The sequence below is a fragment of the Hyperoodon ampullatus genome, assembly GCF_949752795.1.
Source record: "Hyperoodon ampullatus genome assembly, chromosome: 14".
Classification (NCBI taxonomy): domain Eukaryota; kingdom Metazoa; phylum Chordata; class Mammalia; order Artiodactyla; family Ziphiidae; genus Hyperoodon; species Hyperoodon ampullatus.
In genome coordinates, this window is record NC_136927.1 from 59,483,347 (window position 1) to 59,496,915 (window position 13,569).

The window sequence follows — 13,569 nt, forward strand, 5'->3', positions numbered from 1 at the left end:
AGCTACTTAATTGAATCTTTACACAACTGTAAGTAAGAGCAGTGGTTCTGCACCTTGGCTGTACTTTAGAATCACTCAAAGAACTTAACAAAAATAAAATCCCTGTGCCAGACTACATCTCTGGGGGTGAGAGGCAGGTAGCAATCCATTTTAAAGCTTCCCAGTTAATTGATACGTGCAGCTTTAGTGTCTTCAGAATGAGAAGTATGGAGAAGGTAGGTTGACTGCATGAATGTACTACCCTCCAAAGCAGACATTATACAGCTGTTCTCAACCTCTTATTTCACTTCAAACCGTATCAGAGGGCTATGGTACATTCCCATTGGTAGTAGTGGCTCATTCATCCATTCAGATGTCTATGCCCTATACTAAGCTAGGTACTAGGGAAACAACTAGGGAGCAATACACTCCGAGGTCCCATTTTCATGAAACTCACAGCCTAGAGGTAATTTAATATGGTAGTGACTCTCCAAGGGAATCAGCACATGCCTCTCCACCAGGCACATGACAATCTCTGAGGGAGCGTGGAGAAATGCAGGTGGTTTATGCACATCCCAGGAGTCTGCCTCTGATACCAATAACCATGCCTAGCAGGGAACTGGGTTCAGCCAGTGGCCTTCCCAAGGTACAGCAATACAAGATTTGACCAGTTCCCCTCTTCCCCCCGACCATTATCCAAAATTGGGAAAGCATACAATTCCCTCCATAAGGGTTAGAAAACAGATTGGAAGGCTGATTATTATGTATGTATCCATGTCTATTCTTGATAAACCAATAGGACATGGTTTTAGGAAAAATAACAGTGTATTTGCGGGGAGGGGGTTAGACCATCACCTCATTCCATATATCAAAATAAGATCCAGATGGGCTGAAAAATTAAATGCTTACAAACACATTTTAAGAGGGAATAAATGAAAATGTGATTTCAGAGTGAGGAAGGATTTTCTAAACATAAATGCATTGTAAGAAATCACAAAGGAATAAATCACAAAGGTAAAAATGGAATATCTGACAATAGAAAAAAATAAAAGCTACAAAATATAAAAGAAATCAATCATAAACAATGTTCATGGATAGGAGGACTCAATATTGTCAAGACGTCAGTTCCTCCCAACTGGGTTTATAGATTCAGTGCAATCTCAATCAAAATCCTACCAAGCTATTTTGTGGATATCAACAACTGGTTAAGTTTATATAGAGATGCAAAAGACTGAGAATAGCTAGCTCAATACTGAAGCAAAGTTGGAGGATTACTGTAAAAGCAAATAGTAATATAAAAAAGCAAATAGTAATCAAGGCAGTGTGGTATTGGTGAAAGAATAGACAAACAGACCAATGGAACACGAGAGAGAACCCAGATATAGACCCACATAAACATAGTCAACAGATCTTTTACAAAGGAGTAAAGGCAATACAATGGAGCAAAGATAGTCTTTTCAAAAAATGGTGCTGGAATAGCTTGGCATACATATACAAAAAAAAAAAATCTAGACACAGACCTTATACTCTTCACAAAAATTAACTCAAAATGAATCATAGACCTAGATGTAAATATAAAAGACTCCTGGAAGATAACATAGGAGAAAACCTACATGACCTTGGGTTTAGCAATGACTTTTAAGATACAACACCAAAGGCAGAGCCATAAAAGAATAATCAATAAGCTGCACTTCATCAAAATTTAAAACTTCTGCTCTGCAAAAGACAATGTCAAGAGAATGAGAAGACAAGCCACAGACTGCGAGAAAATATTTGCCAAACACACATCAGGTAAAGGACTGCTATCCAAAATAAAGAACTCTTAAAACTCAACAATAAAAAAACTATCAACCCAATTTAAAAAGTCAGACCTGAACAGACACCTCACCAAAGAAGATACAAAATGGCAAAAAAGCATATGAAAAGATGTTCAGCAACATATGTCATTAGGGAGTTGCAAATTAAAACAATGAGACACCACTACACACCTATCAGAATGCCCAAAATCCAAAACACTGATAACATCAAATCCTGGTGCTTCTGCAGAGCAGCAGCAACTCCCGTTCACTGTGGGAATTCAAAATGGTGTAGCCACTTTGGAAGGCAGTTTGGTGGTTTCTTACAAAACTAAACATATTCTTACCATATGACTCAAGCAATTGTGCTCCTTGGTACTCAAAATAGAACTCAAACTACTGATGGGAATACCAATTAGCCTATAAATAGCAAACTCCTTTCCAGAAAGATTATACAAGAATCTTAAAGGTGCCCACATTGTTTTCTGACCCATTTCCAAGTATATGTACTTGGAAATGAGTATATGTAAATAATCTGAAACTCAGATTAAAATGATATGGAGCTATTCATTAAGTAGAAAAATGCAAACAATCCAAATACCCAAAAATAGGGAAAATAGGGAAAAGTCAGTAGTATTATGCTGCTCTTCAAGACAATAATTGTTGCTATTCAATATGCTATATTCAAAGAATTTAAGAAAATGGAACAAGTCCATCATTTTTAAGCTTAAAAAAACCCATCAGATCAAAACTGAATATAGGGACTTCCCTGGTGGTGCAGTGGTTAAGACTCCATGCTCCGAATGCAGGAGGCCTAGCTTTGATCCCTGGTCAGGTAACTAGATCTCACATGCATGCTGCAACTGAGTTCACACACCACAATTAAGGAGCCCGAGAGCTGCAACTAAGGAGCCCTCGAGCAGCAACTAAGGAGCCCGAGAGCTGCAACTAAGACCTGGCACAACCAAATAAATAATAATAAAATAAGTAAATAAATACTAAAAAAACTCTGAATATACCATTTGATCTCAACTAAATTTATGTATGTATATGAATGTATATGCATGAAAGTAAGCCTGGAAGAAAAAATCTATAAACATTTTATTTTATTTATTTATTTATTTTATTTTTTTTTTTGCGGTACGTGGGCCTCTCACTGTTGTGGCCTCTCCCGTTGCGGAGCACAGGCTCCGGATGCGCAGGCTCAGCGGCCATGGCTCACAGGCCCAGCCGCTCCGTGGCATGTGAGATCTTCCCGGACCGGGACACGAACCCACGTCCCCTGCATCGGCAGGCGGACTCTCAACCACAGCGCCACCAGGGAAGCCCTATAAACATTTTAGCATAGCATTTTTTGATTTTTATTTTCTTTATATTGTATTTTATTTCCAAGATTTTTCAAATAAGGAGCATGATATTTTTATAAATAAAAATAATAAAACTAAGTTAAAAAGAAAATAGATTTCACTACAAAGCATGAATATAAGAAGCAAAACTAAAGGAAGGAAACTGCAGAGGAAAGTGAAGTGGAAGAATTCAAGGAAAAGAACAAATGCATACTGGATGGCAAGTTGGAGAGGATTTGTATGCATAAACTAGGGAGTGAGAGGCATGTCAGAATTTAAGAAGAGCCATGTCAGTAACAAGGTATATCCATGGACCACAACCAGGAAAACCATCGTAAAGGCCTCATTCTTCCCAGAGGATATAAAGACCCTCAAGTAAATTCCTGTGACTTCTGACACCCTGACTAAACTGCAACTATACCTATGCTTAACTTTCCCTCCTCCAGTCTCCAAGTCTTTCATTCCAAGTATTCCAAAGCTGCAAAGTCAGGAAGTACAGTTGAGATTTCCTCAGACCTCTAGGATGCCATATGCAAACCATTCTTCCTGGAGTCTGCTCTAATACGCCCTGTTCTTGAAGGCTTTTTTGCCTTATGATTTCCTGGCACTCACTTGTCACTGAAGACACTGCATTGTGGCTCACAGTTTTCTTCCCATTCCAAAGTCCTGATATTCTCCTGAAAGATTTTGTTTCAACATCTTTACAGATGACAGCCACAATTCACATCCAGACAAGTTTCTGAGTTCCCTGACTTCCTCAACTCCAATGACCTTATACCTCCACTCCACTGGGGCTGGTCATGACAATGGCTGTGCTCTAGATTTTGTCAGCACCAGGAAAAGCTCTCATACGGAATCTTACTTTCCCACTCTCCAACCCATACTCCCTTACCCTTGCAGTTCACACTCTATTATGTCTACTATACCTGCACTTTGACCTCACCCAGGCTTTCAGTCCCTTGAACCTCTAATTTTCTTTCCAATATCTCTGTTCTGTCTTTATTTCCTTCTCTACTCAACCAAGAAAACTTGGCGTTAGCTCAATCACTACCTTGCCAATATCCTAAATTCTTTTGCTATGTTGTTCTTCTATTACACCTATATGGGGGAAATATTCCCAACCCTGAACTAATCCAACTGTCAGCCTTACACCTGGACTGCCAAATGCTCCTTAAGAAAATCAAACAACCCATAAGGTTAAGATCACTGTTTCTGCCTCAATGGAACTCTGAACACTTTTGCAATCTTTCTATATTTCCCTACTCAGCTCTCTCTCTAATGCTCCAGTGATTTCAAAGAACCTCCTCTCCTCTCCAACCATCTCCTCTCACATCCTTGGCTGTTGGCCTTGCCTTCACTTCAGAGGTAAGAGAAACCACTAGACTGGGACACCCTTACCTACCAGTCACCTTATTTACAAATTTCTTCCTTCTCTGCAATTCCTCCCAAGAATCTCAGTCCCTTAGGAACCTTGTCCTGTAGATCCTCTAACACCATCTTCTAGGTTTAACGCCCTTTCATAACAGCATTTAAACACAATTAAGAATTTCTCAAAGAAAAGAACTCCTTTTCATCTATATCAGTCCTCCAGCTAGCATTCTCTCTACTCCACTTCACAGCCAAATTTCTAGAAAGAGTTGTCTCCATGGCAATCTGGCTTCTTTTTCCACCATTCCACTAAAACAGCTACCTCCATATTTTTAAAGAATGAGCTCTTTAAAAATATTTCCAACTCATTCACAAAGGTCTATTTTCCTTGATATATAAAGGAGTCCTACAGATTAAGAGATGGCAAAAGAGTAAAAGAGATGAAACAGACAATTCACAGAAAACTAAATAGTTCTCTTAAATACTGATATAAGAAAAAATGCTTAAACTCACTCATGATCAAAGAAAGCCAAATTAAAGCCATACTGCACCTATCAGATAGGCAAATATAAAAAATATATTAAAAAACTTTAACAACACTGCGTTGGGGCAAGGGTTTGTGTAAACAAGTTTGTGTAAACAAATACTCTCATACGATCTGTAAATATTTATCAGAATTATGAAAGCACAAACACTTTGACACAATTCTACTTGAGAATTTTACAGATATACCCATACTTTAAAAGTGACCAATATACAGGTTATTTAATGAAACATAGTCTGCAGTAGAAAGAGACTGAAAATAACCTAAATGTTTATCAATGGGAGAGGGAGACGTGTTTAAATAAATTATGGCATATTCATAAAATGGAATACTATGCAGCTGTTAAACAAAATGAGGCTCTTTGGAGATCATTTTATTTCAGCACACAAGCCTTTTATTTTGAACCATCTTAAAAATAACTTTTGCGGGACTTCCCTGGTGGCGTAGTGGTTAAGAATCCGCCTGCCAGTGCAGGGGACACGGGTTCCATCCCTGGTCCGGGAAGATCCCGCATGCCTCAGAGCAACTAAGCCCATGCATCACAACTACTGAGCCTGCACTCTAGAGCCTGCGAGCCACAACTACCGAGCCCACGTGCCACAACTACTGAAGCCCGTGCGCCTAGAGCCCGTGCTCCCCAACAAGAGAAGCTACTGCAATGAGAAGCCCGCACACTGCAACAAAGAGTAGCCCCCGCTCTCCGCAACTAGAGAAAGCCTGCGTGCAGCAATGAAGACCCCACACAGCCAAAAAAACAATAATAACTTTTGCAAAAAAACTCAAAATTCATGAGAAGAGGGACTTCCCTGGTGGTCTGGTGGTTAAGGATCCGCCTTCCAATGCAGGGGACGTGGGTTCGATCCCTGGTTGGGGAACTAAGATCCCACATGCCGTGGGGCAACTAAGCCCATGCACTCCAACTACTAAGCCCATGCACCACGACTAGATAGCCCACGTGCCACAACTACAGAGCCCACGTGCTCTGTATCCTGCATGCCACAACTAGAGAGCCTGCGCACCGCAACTAGAGAGAAGCCTGTGCACCGCAACAAAGAGCCTGCATGACTCAACAAAAGATCCTGCATGCTGCAACTAAGACCCAATGCAGCCATAAATAAATAAATAAATATTTTAAAAAAAATTCACAAGAGGAAAAGCCCACTAGTATTTCTTTCTCCTTCGCCCATTCCCCTTTCTCTTCCTCTCTTCCCCACCCTTCTCTGAGTGTGTGTGTGTGTGTCTGTCTGTCTCTCTCTCTCTCTCTCACACACACACACACACACACACACACACACACATTCTTTGTTGTTAAATCCCTCAACCTCTCTGTCACAACTGATTTATTGACATCCCATACTCTCCCAAATTTATCTCTTCCCCATACCTCTCTCTGAATTGAGGATTTTGAAAGCTGGTTCTATGACGAAGGCCTAGTCTTGACACAGATGAACAGTTAAATAGTTTGAATCTGCGGGAAATATGCACTATCAAACGTCAGAAGGAGACCAGTCCTCCCTTTCAACTATAGTCTGCACGATGCCAGGAAGCCTGTGCACAAATTCTAATAGCAGGAATGGTTCTGCCTTGTCACAGGATTTTTAGATGAGCTATTTGTGATACTTTTATTTTATTTTAAAAATCAGTTTGTCTGACAACTTCTTTTAAAACTAAATATACACCTAGCTTTATGACCCAATAATTCCATTTCTATATATTTACACAAGAGAAATAAGAACATATATCCAAAAAAAGACTAGTACAAGAATGTTCATAACAAAAAGCTGAAAATAACCCAAGTAACTATCACTAACAGAATATATAAATGGAAAGTGGTTTTTTCTTACAATGGAATACTACTCAGTAATAAAAAGGAAAGAACTACTGATACACACAAAAACATGGATGAATCTAAAAAACATCATGCTGAGTGAAAAAAGCCTTACACAAAAGAGTACATAACATATGACTCCATACAGATGAAGTTCTAGAAAAAGCAAAACTAATCTGTGGTGGAAAAATCAGAACAATGGTTGCCTGGGAAAGAGATGGAGGATTTACTGAAAAGGAACATGAGGGTACTTCCTGGACAACAGTAATATTCTATATGTTGACAGGGAAATGGGTTGTGTGGGTATATGAATTTTTCAGAACTCACTGAATGATAACTTAAGATTTGTGCATTTCACTGTACATAAATTTTATCTCTAAAAAGATTCCACCCATAAACACATGTTGTAAATGATATGTATGCTTAAATAACTGGGAAGAAGTACACTGATATACACAACTTACTTTGAAATACATTAAAAACAATATGAATTGATGAATACAGGGGATGGATAGACAGATACAGTAGAGTAAAATGTTAATTGTAGAATTTAGCTGGGTGGATATAAAATCCTCTCAACTCTTCTCTACATTTGAAATGTTTAGAATAAAAGGCTGATTACAAAAATCAGTTCTGAGAGAACTGGTATTTTCGTGGTATTGCATTGCATAGTCTTGGGACAGTATTTTGCCCATTTAATCAAGTTTTTAGTATTTTGTCCATTTATTCAAGTTTTTATGTTAAAAGTGTTACTGTATTTTTTGTCCTATTTCTTCCTGTTTTTTTCTTTTTTCCTTTGCGGTACACGGGCCTCTCCCGTTGCGGAGCACAGGCTCCGGACGCGCAGGCTCAGCGGCCATGGCTCACAGGCCCAGCCGCTCCGCGACATGTGGGGTCCTCCCGGACCGGGGCACGAACCTGTGTCTCCCACATTGGCAGGCAGACTCTCAACCACTGCGCCACCAGGGAAGCCCTCTTCCTGTTTTTTTTTAATATTATGTTACCATTATGAATGGAATCTTTTTTTTTTTTAATTTCAGCTTCACTAAGGTAAAAATCACATATAAAATTATAAGATATTTAAAGTGTACATTGGGGCTTCCCTGGTGGCACAGTGGTTCAGAGTTCGCCTGCCGATGCAGGGGACACGGGCTCGTGCCCCGGTCCGGGAAGATCCCACATGCCGCGGAGCGGCTGGGCCCGTGAGCCATGGCCGCTGAGCCTGCGCGTCCGGAGCCTGTGCTCCGCAACGGGAGAGGCCACAACAGTGAGAGGCCCGCGTACCGCAAAAAAAATAAAAATAAAAAAATAAAGTGTACATTGTGGTGATTCTATATACATATACATTGTGAAAGAATTTCCCCCATCTAGTTAATTAATACATTCATCACCTCACCTGTTTATCTTTTTTGGGGGGAGAGAAAATTTAAGTTCTAATCTCTTAGCAAATTTCAATTATACAATAGAGTGTTGTCAAATATAGTTACCATCTTTTATGTTAGATCCTTAGACCTTATTCATCTTCTAGCTGAAATGAGTGGAATCTTTTAATGTTATTTATTAAAAGATTACTTTTCTTATATAGGAAAGACATTGGTCCTCCTCCCCTTCACTGAAATTATAAGCTATTAAAATAAATAAATAAAGCATGCTCATTACAAGACATACAAACAGGGAATTCCCTGGTGGTCTAGTGGTTAGGACTCAGTGCTTTCACTGCCATGGCCCGGGTTCAATCCCTGGTCAGGGAACTAAGATCCTGCAAGCTGGGCATGGCACAGCCAAACAACAACAACAACAAAAGACATACAAACAGAACAGATGGATATAAAGAAAAATCTAAGTCTCATTCACCTCCTGTCTGTCCCATTTCCCAAAAGTGATCACTAAATACTTTCTTTCATATCCTTTATAGAGATTTCCAATACTATAAAATTATATACCTACACATAAAAAATAAATAAATAAACAGGATAGTAGATCTGCTTCTACAGCTTGCATTTTTACTTAAATAATAAATCCTGGACATCTTCCACATCAATACTTTCCAGCTACTTTTCTTTTCAGTAGCCACATAGTGTTTTATCATATGGATATACCACAATCATTTTAACCAGTCTTTCTGTTTGCTTTTGTTAGGTAGGAATTAACTGTATATGATTTCCTCCTCTAACTTACACATTTTTAATATTAATTAATTAATTAATTTTTTGCTGCATTGGGTCTTCATCGCTGCACGCAGGCTTCCTCTAGTTGCGGTGAGTGGGGGCTACTCTTTGTTGCGGTGCGTGGGCTTCTCATTGCGGTGGTTTCTCTTTGTTGTGGAGCACGGGCTCTAGGCACATGGGCTTTAGTAGTTCTGGCTCACGGGCTCTAGAGCGCAGGCTTGGAAGTTGTGGTGCACGGGCTTAGTTGCTCCGCAACATGTGGGATCTTCCCAGACCAGGGCTTGAACCTGTGTCCCCTGCACTGGCAGGCGGATTATTAACTACTGTGCCACCAGGAAGTCCTTACACGTTATTTTTGACTGGGCAACAGTGGTCTGAGTAAAGACAGAATTATATACTCCAGGAAAGCCAAATAATGGAAGAAACTCAAGCTTATACATTTTTCATTTTTTTCAAACACCCTTGTGAATAATAAGCCTTTGGTTTATGAGTATAGAATAAATGAGCAGGGAGGCTTTGGGAGATGAGTCATGAAGGTCTGGGCAGTTCCCTAATTTATTGGACACAATGGCATACACACTGTATCCTTTCTCCTATCCCACCACACCCAGACGAAAGGCTAATATACAGTTCTTTTTTCATTACAAAAACATTTCTTACTTAAAAAAATTTGTTTCCACTACACATACATTAGGGAGATAAACCAGGAAAGTTTAACATTCAAATAACAAAGGAAAACCAAGATGCCATTAGCGATACTTAAAAGCCTTAGGACAAACAACAAAGGAAGTTCTGAAAAATTATAGCTATTGTTTTCCTAATATTTTAGTGTCTAAGAACATTTCCTAAATGTTCTTAAAATTCAAATTCAGCATAGCAGATCTGAGACATGCCCCAGGAAATCATGTGGAGGCTGAATTCTGCAGTGGGAACATGGATGGTGGGCAGTGTTCACTGGCTGTTAAATCACTCATACTTGCCCTCCCATCTCAAATCCCAGTTTGCACTGAGCACTTGGTATGCTTCCTCTCACTTAATCCTTCCCAATCCTATGATGCTGATATTGGTGTTATTACAACTTACCATGCTGTGTACCTTGTGTGGGAGGGAGTCTCTCTTGAATTGCAATGAATTATACATGCTTACACACATTCCAGGGGTAAATTATTTGAAATATATATACTGCACCCAAGATGAAGGAACCATCCCAGGCATATTGAGTATCTAGTAAAGAAAGAATTTTTGAGCTTCTGGCCAAAGAGAAACACTCCTTGCCCAGATGTACACTCCCTGTCAATGGACCCTGAGGTCCGGAGAGACATGCCACCCTCACCTAAGAACAAGGAGAGGAAGAAAGAAAGAAAACTGGATGCTAGTACTAAGGAGAACACGCCCATTCCTCAGTTAGGTGTAGACAAGTGACTAAATTCTGGCCAAGGAGATATAAGCTAAAGTATATTATGAGATCTCTAGGAAGGTGGTTTAACAGGGAGGGAGGTAGGGAGTCTTTTTTCCCTGTCCTCTCTCTCCTGTAATCTAGAATTCAGATGTGATGATTAGAGCCCCAGCAGCCATTATGGGCCCTGCAGTGACTTTCAAGATAATAGAATAGAGAGCTAGAAAGAGACCAAGTTTTCTGATGACACTGTTGAACTGCCATACCAGCCCTGCTTACTTTCAGATTTCATATATACAAGAAAGAAATAAACCTATTTTCTGATATATGCAACCAATCCCAATCCTGATACAGATAGTTATAAAGAATAAGACCAACTCCTAACATTATGACTTGCTATGGATAAGGAATGGAAATGATGAGGGTGCTCTGAAATGCATTTTCCTTGGTGCTCTTGCTAGGAAGCACAATGTTGCATACATTTGCTAAAGAAAAAATGTTACAAGCAATTAATATTATGAAGTTCCCACTAGCAAAGGAGAGCTCAGCCAATCTGCACATTCTCCAGAGCAGAGACTCTGGCTGTGACAGCTTCCAGCAAGAGTCCATCTATACAAAGCTAAGCATTCAATATTCAATACATTGATAAAATATGATCAAGTATCAGGTACAATTTATCTCAATATTTGGCCTTTTATCTCAGTTAAAGCTCAGAGCAACTCTACATGAGAGATATTCTTCATATTCCCATTTTGAAGATAAAGAAATTGAGAGATGGTCACATAGCTGGTAGTTGTAGAAGTAGAATTCAAATCCAGGTCTACCGGACTTTTCTTCACATATCACTGTTTGACCCTTCCAAGCTTAAAGACTGTTGAAAGATGTCTCCCATGTGTGGAAGAAACAAAGTGGCAGCTAGGAATGTTATGCTCTGCCTGAGCCTTCTTCTAGAGCTTTTCAGGTTCTCTGGTTTGAGAAAAAGGCACCTAGATGGAGAGTTCAGTTCCTTCAGCTAACTGTTCACTCATTAACATTATGTTATTTATTATTAAGATCAAAAACTATTTTTACAACTATAATCCTTGGTTGCCTGCTATGTGCTAGGCATTTGTATGAGGCATTCTACATACTTTAACCTAATTAATCCCCACAACCACCTTTTGAGTTAGGTACTGTTTTTCCATTCTACAAATGAATAAAGATCACAGAGGTTAAGGAATTTGTCCACGGCCACATACCTATTAAGTGCCTACTAGGATTCAAACTCAGGGCTTTTAAAACTCCAAAGTTCCCGCCTGCCAATGCAGGGGACACGGGTTCGAGTCCTGGCCCAGGAAGATCCCACATGCTGTGGAGCAACTAAGCTCGTGTGCCACAACTACTGAGCCTGCGCTCTAGAGCCTGCAAGCCACAATTACTGAAGCCCGCATGCTTAGAGCCCGTGCTCCACAACAAGAGAAGCCACCGCAATGAGAATCCTCCACACCACAACGAAGAGTAGCCTCCGCTCGCCGCAACTAGAGAAAGCCCGCGCGCAGCAACGAAGACCCAAGGAGCCAAAATAACAAATAAATAAAATAAATAAATAAATTTAAAAAAACCTCAAAAACAAAAAACCTCCAACCAGATAATGGGAATACACAGACAGATTAGATATGGACCAGGTATAGACTGCCATCAAGTAGTTCACTAACCAGCAGTGAGGCACAAATAAGCTATTTATTTCAAACCCTGAATTATCACCTGGCATAATGTTAGTCAATTAACACTAAGGCGAGGTAGTAAAACTGCACACCACAGAAGGAATTTTCAGGGGAGGTAATGCTTGAGATGAACTTGGAAGGATAAAGAGCAGTTAGCCAGGAGAAGGGTCAGAAACAAGAAAAAGTCTTTAAAACCAAGAGGACTTTGAAGCTTGGAAAGATCTATCTGGTTCCAGGAATGGCAAAGAGCTAGGTAAGGGCATCAAGCAGGACCTCGATAAACATTTGCTAAATGAATGTGAAAATGGCAGACATGAAAGACTGGGGTCTGTGAGGATATGTGGAGGAAATGCAGGAGATGAGGTTAGAAGAAGCAGCGAACAGATCACAAAGGGGCCTGTTAGGCCACAATAAAAAGTTTTGACTTTCCACTGACCACACTGAGGAACCACCAAAGGCTTTAACACAGGGAGGTTGACCATAACAATTTGGATTTTAAAACAGTGACTGACAGTAGGGTAGAGGATCAACTGGTGTGCTTTGAGGTTAGAAGGGCTGCTGCCTGAAGCTTTCTGAAATAATCTAGCCAATAAACCAGGAGGACTTCAGAGCAGGGCTGATAAGTGTATAGGGACAGAACTGAAAACTTAACAATGAGATGCCAGAGGTAAGGAAGGCCCAGGTCCCTGACTCAGACGAATCTCAATGCTATATGCAGGAGAATGATTGCTTTGAGACACACCACAGGGAAGGTGATGAGCTTAGTTCTGAACATTGAGAACAGTGCAGGACTACAGTACATGTTGTACCTACAGGGGAAGGAATGGGGGTGAAGGGTTGGAGAAGGGGCAGAACGGCAGACAGGCAATGACAGAGCAGCTGCCACGGAAGTCAGGCAGTAAGCCAAAGAAAAGAAGACAGCTGTAGAGATTGACAAAAGCGGCAATGAGCAAGCCAGGCAGGAGACATCTGACAAGCACAGGAGGCAGGAGTAGGTGGGTGCTGATGAGTGAAAAACTGACACGTGCCTGGGACTTCCCTGATGGTCCAGTAGCTAAGACTCCACGTTCCCAATGCAGGGGCCTGGGTTTGATCCCTGGTCAGGGAATTAGATCTCACATGCCGCAATTAAGAGTTCGCATGCCGCAACTCAAAAGATCCCACATGCCACAACTAAGACCTGGCGCAGCCAAACAAACAAACAAACAAACAAATAAACAATCAAACAAACAAACAACAAAATATAATTCTCAACTTAAAAAAAAAATTTGACACATGCCACTAAGGGAGGGTGGAGTAGGAATGGCTAGTGAGAAAAAAGAACCTGAAAGACTGCTGAAGGGCTCCTGAAGAAGTCCTGGAACACCAGAAATCAACTTTCATTACAGGTCTTCAATGGAGAAAGACAACGTGATACAGGTCCAAAATAAAGGGGAGAGGA

At 40.3% G+C, this 13,569-nt stretch overlaps 1 protein-coding gene across 5 annotated transcripts in view; it reads right to left on the bottom strand.

The window, feature by feature from the left end:
• The window catches only part of PTPRA (protein tyrosine phosphatase receptor type A), a gene marked incomplete at its 5' end in the record, with an annotated part of 132,525 nt that overhangs the window by 70,969 nt on the left and 47,987 nt on the right, over window positions 1-13,569 (bottom strand). The window lies entirely within an intron of this gene.